Source organism: Hemitrygon akajei, unplaced genomic scaffold (genome assembly GCF_048418815.1).
Source record: "Hemitrygon akajei unplaced genomic scaffold, sHemAka1.3 Scf000034, whole genome shotgun sequence".
NCBI lineage: Eukaryota > Metazoa > Chordata > Chondrichthyes > Myliobatiformes > Dasyatidae > Hemitrygon > Hemitrygon akajei.
In genome coordinates this window covers 4,300,336-4,310,062 of record NW_027331920.1, presented here as the reverse complement: position 1 = coordinate 4,310,062, position 9,727 = coordinate 4,300,336, and the positions used below count along the sequence as shown (strand labels likewise).

The following is a 9,727-nucleotide window of genomic DNA, read 5'->3' as shown; positions in this document are numbered from 1 at the left end:
TCTGGCCCTGAGAGATCTATTCCTGCTATTTTATCTTTGCTTGCTCAGTTTAGTAGCTTTTCCAGCTACAAACTGAATTTTAATAAGAGTGAATTATTTCCATTAAATATGCAAGTTCCAATTTATAAACACTTACCATATAAAGTTGTCACAGATCATTTTACTTATTTGGGTATTAAAATTACCAAGAAACATAAGGGTTTATTTAAAGTTAATTTTTTACCTTTAATTGAACAAATCAAGCAACTTGTTACCAGGTGGTCCCCATTATCTCTGTCATTGGTTGGTCGAATTAATACTATCAAGATGATAGTATTACCCACATTTTTATATTTATTCCAAGCATTACCAATTTTTATTCCTAAATCTTTTTTTTATATTATTGACTCCAAAATATCCTCAGATGTGTGGCAGAATAAAAATCCTAGATTAAGTAAAACATATTTACAGAAGCCTAAGAAGGAAGGTGGTTTTGCTTTGCCAAACCTGAGATTTTACTATTGGGTAGTTAATATTCAATATTTAATAATTTGGACACAAGGATCGGTCATAGTGCCTTTCCTACAATGGGTAAATTTGGAGTGTAAATCCGTACAAGACTTCTCATTGTTTTCTATTTTAGGATCTTCATTTCCTTTTGCTTTATCTAAACCGAATAAACAAATAACTAATCCTATAGTTAAACATACATTAAGAATATGGTTTCAATTTTGTAAATTCTTTGGCTTGAATAATCAAGCCCTATTGTATCTAACTTCTTTTTCCAGCCCTCTTTTATGGACCAAGACTTTGTGTTATGGAAAACAAAAGGTATAACATGTTTTCGTCAAATATTTTTAGATAACAGTTTTATGTCCTTTGAAGAGCTATACAGTCTAATATTCATATTTTTTTAGATACTTGCAAGTTAGAAATTTCTTGAATGTTAGTATTTTCTGAAATTATGTCCAATGGACATTACAGAAAAAATTCTAGCTCTGAATCCTTGCCAGAAGAGTTAAGTAGCCATCATTTATCATATGATCATGAAAATACCGCCAGGAGTATCAGAAATAATTAAGAAGGAATGGGAAAAAGAACTTCACTGTCTTATACCCACAGAGCAGTGGGAGAAATTTTTACCATTAGTCAATTCTTCTTCTATTTGTGCTAAACATGCCTAATACAATTTAAGGTTGTTCATAGAGCTCACATGTCCAAGGATAAACTCGCTAGATTTTATTCTTATGTTAATCCAACCAGTGACAGATGTCATTCTGAAGTCGCTTCATTGACACACATGTTCTGGTTTTGCCCCTGTTTGCAAAATTATTGGAAAGATATTTTTGGTATTATTTCAACAGTTCTGAATATCAAATTGCAACCACATCCTATTACTGCAATTTTCGGATTACCAATGGTGGATAATAGTCGTTTATCCCCCCCCCCCCCCCCAGCCCGGCGGATGATTGCATTTGTTACATTAATGGCTAGATCTATCCTATTGAATTGGAAAGAAATTAATCCTCCAACTATATTTCAGTGGTTTTCTCAAACGATTTCTTGTTCGAGTTTAGAAAACATTACAAGTGTTGTCTTTGACCCTTCAGTTAAATATGAAGAAACTTGGAGACCATTTATTCAACATTTTCATATGAGCTAAACTGACTTTTCCTAAACCTTACTTTTATTATCCTTAATTATTTGAATGGAGGTGCGGAGTTATTGACGCTACTGTGTATAATTGATATAATGCAATGGCCCATGTCGGTTAGGATTTTTTCCATTTTTTTGGGGGGGGGAGGGTTTCTTATTTTCTCCATTTTTTTGTAACCACTATGAGTTTGGGAGGTTATTATCATCTATTTGTATTTATATCTTAACCTATTAATTATGTACTCTCAAGCTCTTTGTATTCATGTTTCATTTATGTTTGTTTAAAATCAATAAAAAGATTTAAAAAGAAAGGACTACTCTGAGGAAAGGGTGGAATAGGCGCAACGGGCCGAGTGGCCAGGCATGCTCCTGTTACTTATTTTCTAAAGCACGAGTTTACCTTTGCGCCTTGTTCTCCCTTGGTTTTCAGCCGTTCGGATTGCACAAGGGGAGCGGTGAGAGCTCCGGAGATCCATCGGCAGCCGCTGCGGGCCAGCTCCCGTCTCCCAGCAGCAGGAGACAGGACTGGGAGGAAACTCCGGACAATAGGCCCCGATCCACGGCGGGGAAAGACCGGGCACCCCCTGTGTGGCTGAAACATCTCACGGAATCTCCGCCCGAATCTTCACCCGCGCCATCGGAAGGATTCAAAACTCCGGCCGCTGTTGCAGCCTTTACCCGGGGAGCTGCTCCCAATCTCGGGTCTCTCACCGGGTCCACTCGTTCCCGATTCCAAACTTCGGTCCGCTCAGCGTCCCGCCCACTGACACTCCTCAGCCAATGGAGGCAAGGGTCTCCCAGCGGTCTTCTCTGATTGGCTGTGAGTGTGTCCGAGGGCGGGCTGCTGCCGGGAGCTGGAGATGTCAGTCACAGTTTGTTCTCAGAATCAAAGCAAGTTCCCCGAGGCTCAAAGTTCAAAGGAAATTTTATTATTATTTTCTTTAAATTTTTATTGAACACAAACAAAAACAGAAACACTAAACATATGCTAACAAAGCCAGGGAATCACACAAAAGCAGCAACGAATATATATTAGCCTTAAATATACAAATAAACAAGGAAATCCGCTCTAAATATTGTTGGACAGAAGGAACTGTATCTGAGAGGAGTCACAAAACAGCAACATTTACAGACATAACCCAAAACGTTGACAGATTTGTACAGTCTTTACAGCTTTCTGGTTATGGGATGTTTGCGGAGTATAAACATATAGTTAGAGGTCTGACGTAAAAATATAAATGAAGGTTTCTTATTGCTGTGTTTGCATTTATGCATATAAAATTTGCTGTAAATTAACAAAAGATTTATGATAAAGAAATGATCCCTGTGAGATTTGGTGTTATTAGTAAACCCAAATAAGACATTTTCAAAACAATAAGTAAAATTCACATTAATATATTGATCTATAAATTGACAAACATCAACCCAAAATGTTTTAACATATTCACAATCCCAAAACAAATGAAATAAATCCTCTGGATATAAACCACAAAAAGAACAGTTAGTTTCAATATCAGAATTAACCCTTGTCAAATAAACACTGTTTGGATAATATCTATGTCTAATTTTAAATAAGCCCCAAATACTGCTCCACCTCAGATTCCCCAAGTGACTATTCCAAAAACTAACAGAGTACATATAAGTCGCCACATACAACTCCTACAAACATACAGAGCAAAGCTACAGAACGGTAACTATATCTGAATCACTGAAAGATCAACCAGAGTGCAGAAGACAACAAACTTCACCAATGCAAATAAACAACGAGAACATGAAATAACCGCAGCGGCTGCCGATAGATGTCCGGTGCACTCAACGCTCCCTGTTCAATCTGACAGGCCAAGAAACAGTGAGGCGCAAAGGTAAACTCGTGTTTCAGAAAATCAGAAATAGAGAAGGCAAGGCCATTCGGCCCCTTGCGCCTCTTCTGCCCTTCACTCAGAACATGCTTGACTTTTGACCTCAGCACCACTTTCCCTGCAACTTTCCATCACCGATGAGCCCCAGGATATGTCCATTCAATTTAGAAACCTTGTGGAGATAATTGCAATGATTCACCGCACTCTGGGTGAGGAAATTTCTCCTCATCTCAGTCCTGCTGAGTTGTCCTCGGATTTTGAGTCTGTGAGCGCTGGTTCCACACCTTATGGGAAACATCATTCCAGCCCTTCCGCTGTAAATATCCTGTGAGATTGTATTTCTCTAATTCTGAGACAGGAATGCGATCTGTCTCAGTCAAACCATCTCTTATTTCACTCATTTTGAGACAGTCCCAGTACGATGATTTGTTGTGGGAGCATCTCTATGGACAGCAGGTGAGTGCAGTTATCCTGTGTTGTTCCACAGCCTGATGGTTGAGGGGTAGTAACTGTTCCTGACCCTGGTGGGGCGAGTCCTGAGGCTCTCGTACCGTCTACCTGATAGCAGCAGTGAGAAAAGAGCCTGCCTGTGTGGTGAGCCTGATCACAGCTGCCTGTATCACCGTCCCCTCTGGCCTGCCCTATCCGGGACCAAAGGGATTGTGGAGAGTAAATGTGGTGCTCTGTCGAGTATCACTGTGATCCGTCCCCTCTGGCCTGTCCTCTCCGGGACCAAAGGGATTGTGGAGAGTAAATGTGGTACTCTGTTGAATATTACTGTGATCTGGGCTCTCTTCCTGCCCCTTATTATTCTTGTCTGTGATTGCAGTGCGACAATCTCTGGCCCAATGTCCCCTCTTTCTACAAAACCCCGTTTCTGTCCTTAGCCGAGTGCCCTCTTCATCTGCACCATCCGCACGATCCTGCCACCCGTTCTGGGTTCTTCGTCGGGATCCGAACTCCATCTCCTCACTACCGGTTCTCTGTGCACACTCTCGCTTTCCCCCAGACCCTTTAAAGAGTCAATTGCGCTCGATATTCATCAGAATTTATGTCACCCAGGGCCAGGTCTGACACAGCGAATTGAGATTAGTTAATTTAAAGGAGTGGGCAGGCTTGGGTCTGAGACAGTTTAGAAAAGTCTGCACTGCCAGCTGGACATACTGATCTGTCCAGGGATTTGCCGGCATTGGACTCTCACGTATCCTTAAAACGAGCTATAAAGTACGCAAGGGATTCTCCTTTTTTCTGTAGTTATCGGGTAAATTCACCAAAATCCGCGTGCAGTCGGGCTGTCATTCAAATGGGTTCCCTTACCTCAGCGACCCACCGTGTCATGGCTTGTATTACATCAGCCCCTCTGGTGGCTCCCGGTCACCTTCGGGCGTCTGCCTGGGAAAGGGGAACCCACTCCCGATCCCTATCCGAGAGGTTCCATATATAACCCTCAGGAGTGCCACAAGTCCCCGGGCAGGGTCTGGAAAGGGGAACCCACTCCCTGTCCCTGCCTGAGAGGTTCCATATATAACCCTGAGGAGTGGCACAAGTCCCCGGGCGGGGTCTGGAAAGGGGAACACACTCCCTGTCCCTGTCCAAGAGGTTCCATATATAACCCTGAGGAGTGCAGGCAAGTCCCCGGTCAGGGTCTGGAAAGGGGAACCCACTCCTTGTCCCTGTCCGAGAGGTTCCATATATAACCCTGAGGAGTGGCACAAGTCCCCGGGCAGGGTCTGGAAAGGGGAACCCACTCCCCTGTCAGTATCCGAGAGGTTCCAGATATAACCCTGAGGAGTGGCACAAGTCCCCGGGCAGGGTCTGGAAAGGGGAACCCACTCCCTGTCAGTATCCGAGAGGTTCCAGATATAACCCTGAGGAGTGGCACAAGTCCCCAGGCAGGGTCTGGAAAGGGGAACCCACTCCCTGTCCCTGTCCGAGAGGTTCCATATATAACCCTGAGGAGTGGCACAAGTCCCCGGGCAGGGTCTGGAAAGGGGAACCCACACCCTGTCCCTGTCTGAGAGGTTCCATATATAACCCTGAGGAGTGGCACGTCCCCGGGCAGGGTCTGGAAAGGGGACCCCACTCCCTGTCCCTGTCCGAGAAGTTCCATATATAACCCTGAGGAGTGGCACAAGTCCCCGGGCAGGGTCTGGAAAGGGGAACCCACTCCCCTGTCAGTATCCGAGAGGTTCCAGATATAACCCTGAGGAGTGGCACAAGTCCCCGGGCAGGGTCTGGAAAGGGGAACCCACTCCCTGTCCCTGTCCGAGAGGTTCCATATATAACCCTGAGGAGTGGCACAAGTCCCCGGGCAGGGTCTGGAAAGGGGAACCCACACCCTGTCCCTGTCTGAGAGGTTCCATATATAACCCTGAGGAGTGGCACGTCCCCGGGCAGGGTCTGGAAAGGGGACCCCACTCCCTGTCCCTGTCCGAGAAGTTCCATATATAACCCTGCAGAGAGGCACAAGACCCCGGGCAGGGTCTGGAAATGGGAACTCACTCCCTGTCCCTGTCCGAGAGGTTCCATATATAACCCTGAGGAGTGGCACAAGTCCCCAGTCATTGTCTGGAAAGGGGAACCCACTCCCTTTTTCAATGAATTCAGGTAAAGCCCCTGGTCCAGACGGTTATACTGCTGAATTTTTAAAATCCTTTTCTTCTATACTAGCTCCTTGGCTTTGTAAAATTTTTAAAGATGCGTTAACTGTAGGTAAATAAGCACAATCTTTTTATGATGCCTCCATTTCTCCAATTCGTAAAAAAGATAAAGACCCCACTGAATGTGCATCCTATCGGCCAATATCCTTGCTGAATACAGATTCTAAGATTTTTACCAAAATTTTGGCCACTAGATTAGAAAATGCATTACCTCAAATTATCTCAGAAGATCAGACCAGATTTATTAAAAACTGTTATTCATCTTTTAACATTAGAAAATTTATTAATATAATTTATACTTCTTCATCTAAAATACCAGAATGTCATTTCCTTAGATGCTGAAAAAGCGTTCGATAGAGTTGAATGGCTATATTTATTTAATACGTTGCAGAATTTTAATTTTAGCTTGAAATTTATATCATGTAGTAAATTAATGTATTATGAACCTTTGGCTTCGGTTCTTACCAATAATCAAAGATCTCCTTTTTTTCAGTTGTCCCGTGGTACGAGGCAAGGCTGCCCTTTAAGTCCTCTATTATTTGACATTGCTTTGGAACCTTTAGCCGTTGCCATTCGTGAATCACCTAATATTTTTGGTGTTACTCGTGGGTAAGGGACTTATATGTTATCATTATATGCTGATGATTTGTTACTATACATGTCTGACCCTGAGAGATCTATTCCTGCTATTTCATCCTTGCTTGCTCAGTTTAGTAGCTTTTCTGGCTACAAACTGAATTTTAATAAGAGTGAATTATTTCCATTAAATATGCAAATTCCAATTTATAAACACTTACCATTTAAAGTTGTCACAGATCATTTTACTTATTTGGGTATTAAAATTACCAAGAAACATAAGGGTTTATTTAAAGTTAATTTTTTACCTTTAATTGAACAAATCAAGAAACTTGTTACCAGGTGGTCCCCATTATCTCTGTCGTTGGTTGGTCGAATTAATACTATCAAGATGATAGTATTACCCAAATTTTTATATTTATACTAAGCATTACCAATTTTTATTCCTAAATCTTTTTTTGATATTATTGACTCCAAAATATCCTCGTATGTGTGGCAGGATAAAAATCCTAGATTAAGTAAACAATATTTACAGAAGCCTAAGAAGGAAGGTGGTTTTGCTTTGCCAAACCTGAGATTTTACTATTGGGCAGTTAATATTCAGTATTTAATATTTTGGACACAAGAATCGGTCATAGTACCTTGCCCACAATGGGTAAATTTGGAGTGTAAATCTGTACAAGACTTCTCATTGTTTTCTATTTTAGGATCTTCGCTTCCTTTTGCTTTATCGAAACCGAATAAACAAATAACTAATCCTATAGTTCAACATACATTAAGAATATGGTTTCAATTTCGTAAATTCTTTGGCTTGAATAATCAAGCCCTATTATATCTAACTTCTTTTTCCAGCCCTCTTTTATGGACCAAGCCTTTGTGTTATGGAAAACAAAAGGTATAACATGTTTTCGTCGTCTATTTTTAGATAACAGTTTTATGTCCTTTGAACAGCTATACAGCCTAAAACTCATTTTTTTAGATACTTGCAAGTTAGAAATTTCTTGAATGTTATATTTTCTGAAATTATGTCCAATGGACATTACAGAAAAAATTCTCGCTCTGAATCCTTGCCAGAAGGGTTAAGTAGCCATCATTTATCATATGATCATGAAAATACAGCCAGGAGTATCAGAAATAATTAAGAAGGAATGGGAAAAAGAACTTCACTGTCTTATACCCACAGAGCAGTGGGAGAAAATTTTACAATTAGTCAATTCTTCTTCTATTTGTGCTAAACATGCCCTAATACAATTTAAGGTTGTTCATAGGGCTCACATGTCCAAGGATAAACTCGCTAGATTTTATTCTTATGTTAATCCAACCTGTGACAGATGTCATTCTGAAGTCGCTTCATTGACCCACATGTTCTGGTCTTGCCCCTGTTTGCAAAATTATTGGAAAGATATTTTTGGTATTATTTCAACAGTTCTGAATATCAAATTGCAACCGCATCCTATTACTGCAATTTTCGGTTTACCAATGGTGGATAATAGTCGTTTATCCCCCCCCCAGCCTGGCGGATGATTGCATTTGTTACATTAATGGCTAGAAGATCTATCCTATTGAACTGGAAAGAAATTAATCCTCCAACTATATTTCAGTGGTTTTCTCAAACTATTTCTTGTTCGAGTTTAGAAAAAATTACAAGGGTTGTCTTTGACCCTTCAGTTAAATATGAAGAAACTGGGAGACCATTTATTCAACATTTTCATATGAGCTAAACTGACTTTTCCTAAACCTTACTTTTATTATCCTTAATTATTTGGATGGAGGTGCGGAGTTATTGACGCTACTGTGTATAATTGATATAATGCAATGGCCCATGTCGGTTAGAATATTTTTCTTTTTTTTTGGGGGGGGGAGGGTTTCTTATTTTCTCCATTTTTTGTAACCACTATGAGTTTGGGAGGTTATCATCTATTTGTATTTATACCTTAACCTATTAATTATGTACTCTCAAGCTCTTTGTATTCATGTTTCATTTGTGTTTGTTTAAAATCAATAAAAAGATTTAAAAAGAAAGGACTATTCTGAGGAAAGGGTGGAATAGGCGCAACGGGCCGAGTGGCCAGGCCTGCTCCTGTTACTTATTTTCTGAAGCACGAGTTTACCTTTGCGCCTTGTTCTCCCTTGGTTTTCAGCCGTTCGGATTGCACAGGGGAGCGGTGAGAGCTCCGGAGATCCATCGGCAGCCGCTGCGGGGCAGCTCCCGTCTCCCAGCAGGAAGGGACGGGTCTGGGAGACAACTCCAGACAACAGGCCCCGATCCTCGGCGGGGAAAGGCCGGGCGCCCTCCGTGTAGCTGAAACATCTCACAGAATCTCCGCCGGTCGCTTCAGCTCTGCCTTCGAAAGGATTCACGACCCGCCGGTGGTGCAGCCGAAACCCGAGGCGCAGCTCCCGGTCTCCGGCCTCACTCGGTCCCGGTTGCAAACACAGGCCCGGCCGGGCGCACAGCGTCCCGCCCACTGACACCCCTCAGCCAATAGGAGCAACTCTCTCCCAGCGCTGATCGCTGATTGGCTGCGAGTGTGTGAGGACGGGCTGCTGCTGGGAGCTGGAGATGTCAGTCACAGTTTGTTCTCAGAATTAAAGCAAGTTTCCCAAAACTCGAATTTCAAAGTAAATCTTATCGGAGTACAGATAAGTCACCACATACAAATTGTGCAAATGCAAATACGGGGAAAAAGTGATAAATAGCAAGAGCATGAAATAACCGCAGCGGCTGCCGATGGATCTCCGGAGCTCTCACCGCTCCCCTGTGCAATCCGACAGGCTGAAGGCCAAGGGAGAAAAAGGCGCAAAGGTCAACTCGTGATTTAGAAAATAAGAAACAGGAGCAGGCGTTGTCATTCGGCCCGTTGCACTGTTCTGCCCCTCACTCAGAACATGGCTGATCTTTGATCTCAGCGCCACTTTCCTGAAACGTTCCCCACATCGCCGAGCCCCTAAATATGTCCGTTTAATTTAGGAAACTTGTGGAGAAAACTCCAAATA

The 9,727-nt window shown here is 42.3% G+C and overlaps 1 long non-coding RNA gene across 1 annotated transcript; it reads right to left on the bottom strand.

Moving 5' to 3' along the window:
- Positions 1 to 7,633: 7,633 nt before the first annotated feature.
- Positions 7,634 to 9,162, bottom strand: LOC140720011 (uncharacterized). The gene is made up of 2 exons (XR_012097078.1): positions 8,842 to 9,162; positions 7,634 to 8,109 (listed from the first exon to the last, which is right to left on the bottom strand). It is a non-coding gene; the product is annotated as an uncharacterized lncRNA (long non-coding RNA).
- Between the last annotated feature and the right edge of the window lie 565 nt (positions 9,163 to 9,727).